Below are 15,112 nucleotides of genomic sequence, written 5' to 3' on the forward strand. Positions count from 1 at the left end.
GCTCGGAATCCTTGTGAATGCTACATACAGATTAAACTTGACTTCCCACTCCTATCGATGACCAAAATTGGCCTTATAATGTCCCCAAAATTGTACAGTGTATAGGGAGGGGGCTTGAGTTACACACCCTAATTCTAAACATAATGAGAAGATGTTACTCAGCCGGATGGCTTCGTTCAACAGAGAAAAAAGGCAGGTGCACATCAAGTACTAAACACGGCAATGTAACCGTAAAGCTGAGGGACAAAATATGGGCCCACCAACTGCCACCAGGTGACCTCATCTGCTGGGTCCCCAATAGTCCTCAGGTTCAAGTCTAGAGAAAAGGACACCCCCCCTCCCCAGTGCTGCACCGCCATTACTGCCAACCATCCCCATTGCGATGACCCCCTGGAATGTGATCCATTGACCACCCCCGACCCCACCACCTCTGCTGATTCACACTAACCACTTGGGAATAGACTCGTATTCTGGGCTTCCTCCTTCTGTGAGCCCCGTTGCTGTGAAGTGTGCCACAGAGGCAGTCACAGAGCAGCAGGGAGCCCCGAAGACCGGCAGGCTTGCCAAAGCACCGAGCAGTGGACCCTGGGGAGGGAAGTATGATTTTTCAACATCATCCTCACACGGTCACACTGTTTCCGCACTGCCTAGGGGCAGTGAAAGCCTCTGCAGAACCTCCGATTTGCATGGGAGCCCTCTGATTGGCCAGCTGAAGCCGGGGGTTCTCACAGGGTTCACTACTGGAATTTTATGACTTTTTTGTATATGTGGCCAGATGGGATATATGCCTTCAAGTGATACTAAAATAATGCGAGATGGGTGTGAAACCGATTTCACATTTTATTATTATTATTATTATTATTATTTTATTTATAAGGCGCCACAAGTGTTTCGCAGCGCCGTACAAAGGAACAATACAGGGAGACAAAACTTGGCATAACATTGAATAAATAACAAAAATACAATACAAATAAAGAGCGCCACAGATCAATACACATTACAGCTTAAATGTAAGTAGTGAGGACTCAATCAACCTACAACTAGAGGCTTGAGGCCAATGATGGAGAGGAGTATGAAGATGGTCACTGAGTGTTGGAGTAAAGGAGAGCTGTGAGTGAAATGTGAAGAGAAGAGGGCTTTGACAACAGGAGGGAAGAGGGCCCTGCTCGGAGGAGCTTACAATCTAGTAGGAAGGGGAGACAGACAGATTACAAGAGGTGCAAGCGAGGGGGTGGTGGTTAGATAGCAGGATGTAAACAGGTGAGGGGTCGGAGAACCAGCTGGTTTATGCAGTGGAAGGGTACGCTTTGATGAATAGGTGAGTTTTCAGTGCCCGTTTGAAGCTTTGCAAGGTCGGGGAGAGTCTAATGGAGCTAGGGAGTGCGTTCCACTGAAGGGGTGCAGCACGGGCAAAGTCCTGTACTCTAGCATGGGAAGCAGTGATCAGGGTGGAGGAGAGACGACAGTCGTCAGCTGACCGTAGAGGGCGGGAGGGTGTATGAATGGAGATGAGGTTAGAGATATATGGAGCAATGGAATTAGAGATGGCCCTGTATGTGAGGTGAACATTTTAGTAAAAATGTGAATAAATGGACCCCAAGGGTTAATACGTGTAACATTAGTAACAAGCAGCAGCTATGTATTGAGTGTTGTATATAGTAGGTGAAGCAATATGTAGAATGTCAAAGTTTTAAAGCCCCCATACACTAGTGCGATTTTGGCCAATTTGATCTGATTCTGATGCAACGGGCCGATGAATTGGATGAAAAGTGGCAAATCACGTGCGTTTCACCTCCACATCCAATCCATTGCGCAGTCCCATGTACTGTATATCAGAGCCCTAGAGCAATACATACTTAACTTTTTATCTGGGCCTACTGGGTCCCACCCCCCCTCTCCCTTGTTGCAGGGAGCCGGGCAATGGGGAGAGAGATTACATCCTGCCGCAGCCTCTCCCCCCAGCTCAGCACACACTGCTAAGTGCTGATTGGGGGAGAGAGGAAGCGACAGCCTGTCCTCTCCCGCTGGTTTATTATTTCCATAGGGGCGGGTCCATGCACCCTCATGAAGGTCACGTCCCCTACATTTCACCGGGGCCCGGACAACCTGTCATCTCTCCTGATAGCATGAGATACCTCTCACAAGGGTATGTAGGTGGGGGGGGCCTTAACATTGGAGAAAAATGTAGGTAATTATTCCAACCCTACAGCTGAATAAATAAACAGATAATTGCCCCAACTATACTTATAGACAATTCCACAATGTAAGTTACAGATGCAGCAAGAAGTGAACCAGGAAGATTGCTTCCCCTCCATGCATGATGTTAGAGTACACTAACATGATCAGTACATGCTGGGATTTGTATTACTATTTCCACCAGCTTCGCGCTCCTGGTCTAAAATATTGGTCAAAATCACAGAGATAAGGTAACAACCAACCAATCCACTCTTCAGTCATTCCATAGGCATTGCAAGAAATGATAGAAGCAGATTACTTGCTGCTGTCGGAATAATCTCTCCACTCTATCGCTCCCCAAGATTTGATAAATCTCCACCATTATAAGATTACACCGGTCACACACACACACACACACACACACACTGACAAGTGAGTAATATTAGCACCATACTGTAAACGTTGCTGGCAGTGTGCGATGCATTCTTTAAAGCAGTGAGAGAATCCAGGGGCCAAATGTAATAGGGTAAGAATTTCAGAAAGTGAGAGATTTTGGGAGAGTGTTCCCTTTTTTTTTTTAAAGCAGCAATCAATTACATTGCAAAATCAACCTGGTTTTGCAGTGTAATTGATTGCTGCTTTAAAAAAAAAAGGGGAAAACTCTCCCAAAATCTCTCACTTTCTGAAACTCTCACCCTATTACATTTGGCCCCAAGTGTCATTTTCGCCTGGATTGTGGGAGTCAGGGCTTGCAGACATGATCCTTGTTCAAAGGAAAAAAAAAAAAAACTAAAAACTAAAAAACACAACCACTGTTTTCCTCATTCAGAACCTTATATTAAAATAATGCTCGCGAAAGATGAAACGAGGCACAGGAGGGAACACTGATATGCATGCTCCCCATATATACACTTAAACACAGGTAGAAGCGTGACAATAGTGGGTGCCAAGGGGTACCACTGATATGGGGCCCAGCCCCAGGTTATAGAGTTGCATACCAATCTCCCTGCTAAGCAATTGGGTTCCCCGGCCCAGCCTGAATTCTGTGGCATTACAGTTTCAGTAAAAGGAGTATTTAGTGTATGCTACAGTATAATAAGAAGGGGACACTAATGTTGCATAATCTGAACTGGAGACTAATGTTAAGTTATTAACTGGAGGGCACTGTAAAATGGGCAGATGACACAATGTTGAGGGAATTATGCTTAGGTTACCTAATAAGAATTAAGGCACTTTAATGAGGCACAATATGAAATAGAGGCACTACAGTGTGGCACTAATGTGACATAATATGTACTGTGGGCACTATGAAGGAACGTGAATTGTGGATACGGTGTGGCATAATGTGTACTGGCCGACCTACACTGACAATGTAAACTAGAGCACTACTATAGTTCATAAAATAATCTAGGGCACTACTATGGGGTGGAATATTACCCAGGGCACTATTATATTGTAGATAATGAATACCTGGAATAGACTTGCATACATACAGGTTGCAGATATAGGGGGAGGAATTTGGAATACTGTATATTGGAAACTTAAAGTATGGAATTAAATTGGTCACAGTTTAATTTTTCGACCAGTTCTCTATGAATCGCAGAAATAGAAAACGGTACCTGGATCTGCAAGGTAATCATAGTCATATCCTAAATCTCTTGACGCTGCAAAGAACTCTCCATTAGTGTATAGCGGAATAAATGGAACCATATTGTAGCCACGGTTGTGTCCAATTGGGGCATTGGCTTACGGATACACGTCAAGTGTTGGCTGATGTCTTCGTAGCCATTGCTCAAATAAGCTGAGGAAGAAAGAAGCATCAGTGCGAAGACCTGTAAATGCCGTTTCCTACATGGAAACCATAGAATTCTCCTATGCCATTGTATATTAGGTCCGTTCCTGCATGTGGTGTACCTGTAGGACCAGGAGCATGGAACGGATCTGGCTAGTTTCATAAAAGGTAACTCCAGTCAACCCCATTAGCTTACCAGTAGCCTCGCCTATGCTGCTCTCTAATACCTCTATTCTACCCAAATGCCAGGTCTGACCCCATTCACACTGCAGACTGGGTAGATCGACCCCTTTTACATCACCTGGAAAATGTCAAGTAGAAAAGACTCTTGTTGGGGAATGAGAACTATATGGGGGTATTCAATGGCTGGCCCGACAGAAATGACCCTGCCCCGTTCTCGGTCGACTCTTATTTTGCAGGCGGGATTCAATGTCCCGCCTGCTGAGGGCCGAGAAGGGGGCATGACCGCAAGAAGCGGCCGTAAATTGTCGTGTTGCGGCCGGGAGCTTGACAATTCCCGGCAAAACAAGGCCGACTGCTTCTAATGTCGGCCCCGTTTTGCCAAAAAGCCTGTTCAATGCTGTCGGGGAAGACAGTATTGAATAGGCTTCTGCCGCTCTTTCCGACCGAGGAAATAGCGGCGGAGGATTGAATATCCCACTATATCTGGAGCTAGGAGGACTAGACCACTCAAAAAGCTGCTCACCACAGGAGGGCAGCACTGTGTTGTCGGGGCATGTATATCTGACACTAGGCTTACCACAGATACAGCAAACAATGAAATGTCGCTATATTTACAGAATAAGAGGACCTTTGTCCTGCTGATATTGTAGGATATACAGCAATTAGTTTTGGGCGCAATATACAGTAATTATAACTTCTGAGCCTCACCCAGATTAGGAAAATGACTAAACCATTGGCAGAGTCTACAGTAGTCCTATTCGTACCTGGAGAGTGGAAATATATACATGCAGTAGGACACAGATCTAACCAGCAGCAGATTAGCAGAGGCACCATGTGCTATAATATACTGCTTCACTGTTTAATGCCTACATAGTGTTCATCCTAGTACCCTGCATTTTTTAAAACCAATGTAGTTCCGCCTTCCTGCATGGGAAGTGTCTGCTGTGGTGTGATACAGACCAGAGTGTGCTAGAATCATCAACTGAAAGAGCGACACCCCGGGCAGGAAAGTGGAATTACAGTGCATGGCTTTTGAAAGGTACAGTGCTTCCCTAGCCACTAAACTCATGTGACTGGTAAGCGGTGGTACTGCACCATCTTTAGGTTCAGCGAGACGTCGATTAGCAGAAAGAACACCAGATAAGCCTCCCATTTGTCAGAGGTCACATGTGCCATGAGCGTTTCTTTTTACGGAACAGGACCCACATCTATGTACTAAACCTTGGAGAGAGATAAAGTGGTTGGAGATCAAGTACCAGCCAATCAGCTCCTACAGTAACTGCCATGTTATGGGCTGTGTTTGAAATACAGGAGCTGGTTGGTTGTTACTTTATCTCCATCCAGGAACCCACTCCAAGGCTAAGTACATACTGTTGGGGCCCTAGTGAGGAGACATCATGAGTACTCATCCAATCAAAAGCCAAGCAGCCCAGGGCCAACTTCCCGACGTCATCAGTGATTAGCACTGAGAGAGGGAAGATGGCCCTGAAGCAGCCCCCTCCCAAGTATAACTTTGGGACCATCTGCAGTTGCGCCAAGTTCAGAACTTGCTAAGGGAACGGTAACAGGCGGTGAGCTGGAAGAGTTCCATGTTGCATAAATGGAGGGAGAGGGGCGTTACCCTGCTGGTATACAAGACACTGGATTGGCAGTTATTCCTGCCTTTTGGAAGACTCACCTGTCAATAAACGCGTGGTGAAGAACAAAAATCGGGTCATTGGCAGAACCCTGGACCGAGGACATAGATCCGTTCATATAGACATGCAGCGAATTATGCATGTTACTTTGGGAGCTGTTCGCCACTCCCGATAGTGGGCTGGCGAAACCTGGATACGACAGAAAGGAGACGATTAAACGGCTAGAAGACCCCAACTAGCACATCTATCTGCAAACACAAGGGGTATCAAGGCTAGAACAATGCTACGTACTTGGGTCTGATTTAAGTTAATAAAATGGGATGCAGTCAAAATCCCGACATTTAAATAACCAACATTTAAAATCCGGACAAGGTCAAAATACCGGCATATAGAATGTACAGGTGAAACTGTCAACACGACTTTGGGTTGACAGGTCGCGAGGTCAACATGGGTTTTTTCACTGTTTTTTGATCCGACGTGCCGACAGGCGGTATTTCATGCCCTACCATCCACTAGGCCCTAGTGACTAGGGCATGGTGGGAGAATAAAATAGCGTGCCGAGTGCAGTGAGGCACCGTGCCCGAAGCATTGCGAGCGAAGTGAGCGATGCGAAGGGCTGCGGTTCACCTCCAACTGTGGTCAAAAAACAGTGAAAAAACCCATGTCGACCTCGCGACCTGTCGACCCAAAGTCATGTTGACAGTTTCACCTGCACATTCTATAGGTCGGTATTTTGACCTTGTCGGGATTTTAAATGTCGGTTATTTGGCCATTTCAACCAGTTGACCCATCCTCCGAACACAAAGGCTATTTGGTGCCATTTGGAATAGGTGAATGAGGCCACATTTTGAGAGGGGACAGACACACACACTCTTATTTGTGTTCTAACAGTGCCTAGTTGTCACCAAATTCTGATTGCTACAGGTAACACTTTCTTCAGAAGATTTGATATCTCTCCCCCCTTTGAGATGTTTCTACCTTCCAACATGTTCCTAAAGCTGAGGTTGGCGGATCGGTCCATAAGACCAGTGTCATAGTTTGCAATCGATAAACATGCTTCCACCTCGGCTGAGGTGGGCAACCTTGGAGTTCTGTTTCGGTCCTGTTGTCCAGGACTCCTCAGCAGGGGACCTTCTGATGTGCCATTGCACAGGATTCTCAGACGATTGTATTCTTCCGGCTGACTGCACACAGTCTAAAGACAAAAACAAAGACACTAATTACAAAAAAGTGTTTTTGACCATGACCAAGTGTTACACAACTAAAATGGCGCATAAAAAGAAAATGTCTACCCGTCCGATTTTTCTTGTATGACATCTGTTTTGGCCCACGTTGATGTTTTGGGGATGTTGATGATTTCTCAAATAAAATATATTTGGTATTAGTGTTCAAACTTATTTGTATATGGATTGTACTCAAAGCAAATATAAAAATGTGGAATGATGGCCGTGCCCCAACTCACGGTAAGAAAGGAGATTTTCAAGCTCATCAAGGTTTCTTTGTGTTGTATGCCGATATCTGCTTCTCACGATCGGGATTTCTTTGGACTGCATGGTGATGTCCGCTTTTGGGATTGGGTTTCACCAATGGGGAAAGTGCTCCCAGTGTAGAGACGTGAAGTGAGAAAATAAATATATATGTGTACAAATCAGGAAAAGGCCGTGATCTCCTTTCTTACCGTGAGTTGTATCCATTGAGTATACAAAAAAAAAAAGTTTGAACACTAATACCAGTTTCCAAATATAATTTTTTTGAGAAATTAACATTCCTAAAACATCAACGTGGCCAAAATAGGTGTCATAAAATAAACATCTGACGAGGAGACCTTTTCCTTTTTGCGCCTTTGAAGAGTATTCACCGACCTTTTACATACAGATAACTTATAGGAGCAAATGACAGTAATTGGAAAATGCACAAAGGTCATTCAGACAAAATCGGTCAGATCTTCAGGGGACTCTAGCGAATGGGGCAGGATACAAGGGATTGCAGTCTGGAAGAATATAACATTGGGGACGGCAGTTTACCCTAGTGCTCCTCTCGTGTCTGTCAACCATAGAGCAACTGCAGTTCTCATGATTTGTAGGTACTCTCTCTTCCTGGCCCAGTGTGTAAGTGGTACATAGGATGCTGCATGTGACAAGATAGATAGATGAACGTGTAGATTTTATTTTTCTATGTGTATTTTAAGGTGACATTGTCTTTGTTGCACTACAAGGATAGTTTATAAAAATGGTATTTCAATAAAGTGGAGCTATAATCAGCTTACAGGCATTATTACACAAGTAGTATAATTGAATATACATAATCCATACCTCCCGACAAGACCCACTGCAGGGACTACATTTTATCCACCTGGACTCTAATTCAGGATTGCCATCACCTGTGTTGAAATTCCATTTATTGGTCAACCCAGGTGACACCAATCATATTAGGAAGTCCATTCTGGGTAGAAAGCATTTTATCCCTCCTGGAATGAGAACTGTTGGGAGGAATGTACTGTACAATATACTCTACCCCCCCCCCCCCCCCCCCCAGCATTTTAAATATTGCACCCCAAAAAAAGAAGAACAGTCGCTGTGAGCGACGCTGGCATTTTTAGCGGGTATTTTGAGGCTCTCACGGCAACGTTAGCACTCAAAGGGATAAGTGCCCCAGCCCCCACCAAGCCTTAATCCGGCCCTCAGTCCCATATATAAAGGAGCAGGCTACTCCATAAAATGAAGGACTCAGTACACAGCGATGCAGTTTTTTTAGTGCATTTAAAATAGCATTAACAAGCACTAGAGGAAGCCATATCAGAACAGGAACACTATACAGTGTAATGAACATGTATGACAACAGTCCCGGCCCCACTGTACACCCGTAGCACTATAGAGGACCTCATAACAGCCTAGACAGAAACACCCTTGGGCCATGTAGTCATAAGGTCGACAGGCCAAAGGTCAATGATATTTTTTTCATGATTTTTTTTTTAAACCGACTTGTTCAGCCTTTATCATTCCAGTGGGCATGAGAATATCAGAGGGAGAATGTGCCCAAATTATTGAGACCACGGTACACTTATATACGGTGCCCATGTTGACATGGGACAAAAACATGAAATACGCATGTCAACATTTTTCATGTTGACCTTTTGCTTGGGTCAACCTTTTAACCATGTCGATTTAATGCACGTCGACCAATAGCGGTCAACCTTTTGACTGTCGACCTAATGTCCCATACCCAGTTATTCTGTAGCACAGAAGACACAACCGATGTGCATTACCCTGGATGTCGGTAATAGGTATTTTATTGTTGCACATCATCTTAGTAGCAGATTCTTCAGTGTTGCTTAGCGCAAGAGAAATAAAAGCTACCTGCTGTATGTAAGGTCTTCTGTTATGCCAGCGAATGTCGGGCTGCCCGTCCGCTCATCGCACCAATGGGTTCGCCCGCATTGCCTGCGAATGGAAACATCCATTCGCAGGCTAGGGGGAACCATCCGCATATGCCCAGTGCTTAAAGTTGTCCTGGAGAGGTGGTGGAACTCACTTTCCCCTCCGTTGTGTTCTGCACTCCCCTGCAATTTTTACATTTCTGGCCTATCCAACACACACAGAAAAAGAATAATGCGGGCAGCATAATACCTCCGCCAATTCAAATTATGCCCACAGTGCAAAACAACCCGACACCTTACAAGAACGTAACAGTGCGCGCCGAAGGCGGACATAAAAAATGTAGGGCATGGCTTTGTGGGACAGGGGTATAATCCAACACAGTAATGCTCAATACACATTGTACCACACCCCGTAATGCCCATTACACAATATGCAAAGTGCCAGGGGATTACATGCACAGTGCCAGGTTTTTTATGCTCAGGGCCAGGGGTTTACATGCACGGTGCCAGGGGTTTCATGCAAGGTGCCAGGGGTTTACATGCTAAGGGCCAGGGGGTTACGTGCACAGTGCCAGGAGTTACATGCTAAGGGACAAGGGTTACATGCTGAGTGCCCAGTGTTTACTTGCTCAGGGCCAGGGGTTTACATGCACAGTGCCAGCGGTTTACATTCACAGTGCCAGAGGTTTACATGCACAGTGCCAGCGGTTTACATGCACAGTGCCAGGGGGTTACATGCTAAGGGACAAGGGTTACATGCACAGTGCCCGGTGTTTACTTGCTCAGGGTCAGGGGGTTACATGCTAAGGGACAAGGGTTACATGCACAGTGCCCGGTGTTTACTTGCTCAGGGCCAGGGGGCACCATGCTCAGGGTCAGGGGGTAACATGCTCAGGGTCAGCGGGTAACATGCTCAGGATCAGGGGGTAACATGCTCAGGGTCAGGGGGTAACATGCTCAGGGCCAGGGATTACATGCTTTTTGCTAGGGGTTACATGCTCCTCAGAGCAATTGAGGAGACAGGGGGGGGGAGAGCTGACAGGGGGTGAGACAATAGGGGGCAAGAGGGCTGGAGGTAATGGGCGAGCTGACAGGATGCAAGATTGGTTAGAGAGGGTGGGGTGACAGGTGGAAGTGGGGAGAAGGCTGGTCCCTTACTATAATCAGCGGTTCTATGATTCCCCGGCCTCCAGTCTCTCCTGCCGCCACTGCTGCTCTCCTGTTCCACGGCCATGGTCTTCTGTGTCCCAGTCTTCTGCTGCGGTCCCCGGCTGCCGCTCTCCAGTTCCCCAGGTGCTGCCGTCCAAGGCTGCTGCTCTCCTCCTGCGCTCCTCAGTTCCCGCGATCCATCCCAGTGCAGCAGCGTCCAATTGAAATGTACGAAGCGCGAACCAATCGGCGCTCTCGAGGTTCGGCAGTCAGTCAGGAGCCGCTGCTGCCTGATTGGCTGGCGAGCTCCTAGCTCCGGACTTTGAATTTGTATTATGGAGTGTGGTGTGCCAAATTTTAAATGTAATGACGCTGCCCGTTTTATGATGCATTGCACCTGATAACTACTGATGGTGCTTTAATGGTAGGTGAGTGGACGGAGGCGGAACCGTTCCACCGGCTCACTTTAACCCCTGCTTGTGCCCCTGTAAAATAGTACAGGGGGATTGCTGATCATTAGGAGGTGCCTGTGCACCCCCGGCACCCCCCGTGCGCACGCCTATGCCGGGCGATTTGCATGGGAACGCCCATGGGAGAAAATCGCCCAGCCCCCCGCCTCCCGCAACTTTGGTTGCATGCGGTCGGCAAAAGAAAAAAAAAAAAAAAAACACAAATTTCGCTAGTTATACAATGAGCACAACATTAACTATTTCACAACTTCAGCTCTCCTGGGCCACTAACAGGGCATGTTTTCCAGATTTACTAGTTTGTGCACTGATGTAGTCATTACTGGCTGATGTTTTACATTTCACTGGTTATGTACCGAGGAGATCTGTAAAACATGCAATGACAGACTATCCTTTTTTATGAGTCCACATAAGCAATGTCGACCCAATGACCCATACTCCTGAGGACTGCAGTTGAGACACCCTAGTGTAGATTGCATATCACTGACAACATACCTCCCAACATTACCCTCTCCGGGAGGGACACATTGCTCTGTTCCTGGACTCCCCTGGTAAAGTAGGATTGCCATCACCTGTGGTGACACCTTTCTTAATCAATTACCTAGTTCCCCACAGGTGATGGCAATCCTACATTACCAGGGAAGTCCAGGAGCGGAGCTTGTGTTCCTCCCGGAGAGGGTCATGTTGGGCGCTATGCTCACAATCCTGCCTTCTGCATGGTTACAGAAATCAATGACCGTCACTAAAACCAGGAGTTTATTGGCTGAATTAATGACATGCGCTGCCACAGGAATAGCCCCAATACTTTAGCAGGTGCCCAAGGATTAGGCTGCGGCTACAATAACTGAAGTCAACACTTGGGAGGGGGAAGGGCGATAAAGTAGCTACTTAATTATACATATTCTATGACAATAATTTGGTTATTAATAGGAAACTACTGTAGTTCTGTAAAAGTACAGAAAAAAAAAATCTACTTTTTACTTGTCTGAAATATTGTACAGTTACAGTAGAGGCCAGGTACTGCTCCATAGCAGCGAGTGAACTACAAGCCCCAGCATACAATACTGTACAGCAGTTGTCCTCAAGGCACACCAACAGTCCAGGTTTTGTGGCTATCCGGGGTTAGGCCCAGGTGACCTCATTTGTACCTCAGTCAGCTCTATTATATCATCTGTGAATAAGCAGGGGTAGTCATAAGGGTATGGGGTCATTGGATCGACCAACGAAGGTCGATATGGCTTAGATCGACACAAGAATTAGGTTGACATGTGTTTCGCTTTTGTCCTGAATGTTGACATGGACACCGTCAGTGTACCACTGCGCTCTTCATGCTTCAAGTATGGTGCGCCAATGCGCTCGGCACACTATTCTATTCTCCCGCCACGCCGTAGTGGGTGGTACAGCATGAAATACCGCCTGTCGGCACACGTCGGCTCAAAAATTAAAAGTGAACAACTCATGTCAACCATTTGGCTGTCGACCTTCTCACTGTCAACCTAATGCTTGTGTCGGCATTCCAACTCTGTTGAGTATTTAATGCGTCGACCTAAGCCATGTCAACCTTCAGTGATGAACCAAAATGACCGTATCCCAGCCATAAAAGCTGGACTGTATGTGCTTTGAGGACCGCAGTTGAGAGCCATTGCTGTACAGAAAAGACTGGCAACCAGTAGCAATATTACTCTTGAGAAACTACAAGTCCCAGCATGCTGCTGCCTCTGAATTATACAGGAAACCTAACACACAATGTAATATGGGCTTATGTGGGGTAAGCGGATAATGGACTTACCTGCCAGGAGGAGAAGAACGATGCTGGGCTGAGGAGGACGTTGCTGGTTGGGTGGGTCCCCCCAAAGAACTCATCGGTACAGACGTCACACTGCTGGGCATCTCTCCAGTCCCAGAAGGGGATGGTGAAGTCCTCATCCCCAGTGACCTTCTGAACATGTTGTTCCCAAAGGAGCAGGTAGTATCTGTGCCAGGGCAGAAAGGCGGGTGCTTCATGGGCAAAGTCAATGTTTGCCCATACCTGGTCTCCTTCCAGGAAGGCATCCTTGGAGGAGTAGTAATGTATCCATACAAACAGGTCATAGACATTGATGTCCGCAAAGAGGGTGTTGGTACCATTGCTCATCTGCTCATAGGTCCCAGTGGCAATGACATAGTCTGTACTGATGGTGCGCTTGGCCAGGTTGAGGTAGGCGATAAACTTGTCTTTCTCGGCAGTGCTCATCCTAAATATTTCCTTTTCTCACCATCAGCTTCCTCACGGTGCAGTTCGGCCCGGTGTAGCCAAACTTGCAGTCCCCACAGTTGAAGCCCATGAAGTTGCCCAGACAACGGCATGTCCGGTTGTAGAAGACAACGGGCCAGTTTTCTCGATCGTCAATCTCAGAAAAAGGAAACTGTGGACCCACAGAGGCGTTGGACAGGACCACATCCTGGCACGCCCCCCTCCCGGAGACCTCTCCACAAGGAGAACCATCTCCAGACCAGGCTGGGCAACACTCCTTGCTCTGGAGGACCTCTGCCGAGCTGCATGCCCTGGGGAACTGCCCATAGGATGAGGGCAGTAATAACAGTAGGGTGCCAACTGCAAGAAGCATTATACGACCAGTCATGATGAGGTCCCTACTTCGACAACTCCTCAGAGCTCCAGCAAACACCAAGGAGAGAGGTTTCACTCCTCTCTCTCCACTTACTCTCACCCACCCCTCATTATTAGCACTGATGGACACAGGAATGTGAGAAGACTTTTTTCTTTTCTTTTTGTATTTTTTTTTTTTTTGTTTATTTCTGTCTATCAACGAACCGGAAAACTTTTCTGCCAACTTTTAAAAGTGAAATCTTGTCACAACATTCATTATGCTTAAAGGGCTGTTTGTTTTTCTCATTAAAAAGGAAAGGCGAATGTAATCACAGACAAATTAGATCAGGGCTTTAAGAGGAATGGAACTGATGGGTTTAATAAGGCACGGACACCATGTGATCCATCACAGGCTCTCCCATTCATAGAACACAACTGAATTCTACAATACTTAACCCCTTCCCGACATTTGACGTACATTTACGTCATGGTCGGGATGTACTTCCCGACACATGGCATAAATGTACGTCATGCCATTTAACTGCCACCTCGTCTATAGACGCGGTGACAGAGGGACGATGTCTGCTGTCCCTGACAGCAGACATCTTCCCTCATTGCCCAGGGGGGGCAGCGATGCCCCCGGCCATCGGCGATCGCTGTGATTGGCTGTTCAATGTGAACAGCCAATTACAGCGTTTTCTGTGTACGTTCGCCGGTGACACAGGGATCGGTGGTGATTGGTGCTGTAAAGTACAGCACCAATCACCACCGGGTGTAAGGGTGTCACTGGTGGTCACCCCACCTCACCCCAAAGGCTGTGATTGGTCCGTCGGACCGACGGACCAATCACAGCCATTTCACCTCAGATGAAATAACGGAGACAGCCCTGCAGCCGCCATTCCGGTCAGGAACAGCATGCAGAGCGGTCTCCGTGCCCATCTGTGCCCTATACTGACCTGATCAGCGTTGGTGGCATCCGTGCTGCCAGCTCCTGGTGTGACTTCCTGGTGCTGCTGCTGCAGCAGCGTCATTGTGTCAGAGATTGAGTGCTATAATTTTGTATCTGCTGCCCCCTGCTGCCCCCCTTTTGTGCTGATCACTATAAACTAAGTGATCAGCACCTTTTTTGGGGTGCAGGTTTTTTTTTATATATATACCCTGTCAGGTTGCACCCACAGTTGTGTGCCTGCTGCCCCTCACTGCTAATCAGTGTTGCATCACTGATCAGCAGTTGTTGTTTTTTTGGAGAGTGCTGTGGGGTTTTTTTTTTTTTACACCCACGGTGCTTTTGTGGGTGTCCTGTGGCCGCTGAGCGCTGATCAGTGACGTACATCACTGATCAGCATTTTTGGCACAGGGTTGATCTAAATTTTTTTTTTTGGATCAAATTTCTGTTGCCTTTGACTCATCAGCAGTTTTTTTTTTATTTATTTTTTTGGAGAGTGCTGTGTGTTTTTTTTTTTAAATTGTTTTTACACCCACGGTGCTTTTGTGGGTGTCCTGTGGCCGCTGAGCGCTGATCAGTGATGTACATCACTGAACAGCATTTTTGGCACAGGGTTGATATAATTTTTTTTCAGCAGTTTTTTTTTATTTTTATTTTTTTGGAGAGTGCTGTGGGTTTTTTTTTTTTAAATTGTTTTTACACCCACGGTGCTTTTGTGGGTGTCCTGTGGCCGCTGAGCGCTGATCAGTGACGTACATCACTGAACAGCATTTTTGGCACAGGGTTGATATAATTTTTTT

General features: G+C 46.6%; 1 pseudogene; it reads right to left on the reverse strand.

Moving 5' to 3' along the window:
• Window positions 1-3,824: 3,824 nt before the first annotated feature.
• Window positions 3,825-13,465, reverse strand: LOC146055909 (tyrosinase-like; annotated as a pseudogene).
• Window positions 13,466-15,112: the final 1,647 nt, after the last annotated feature.

The sequence above is a fragment of the Crinia signifera genome, unplaced genomic scaffold (genome assembly GCF_055691185.1).
Source record: "Crinia signifera unplaced genomic scaffold, ASM5569118v1 HAP2_SCAFFOLD_63, whole genome shotgun sequence".
In the NCBI taxonomy this organism is placed as follows: Eukaryota; Metazoa; Chordata; class Amphibia; order Anura; family Myobatrachidae; genus Crinia; species Crinia signifera.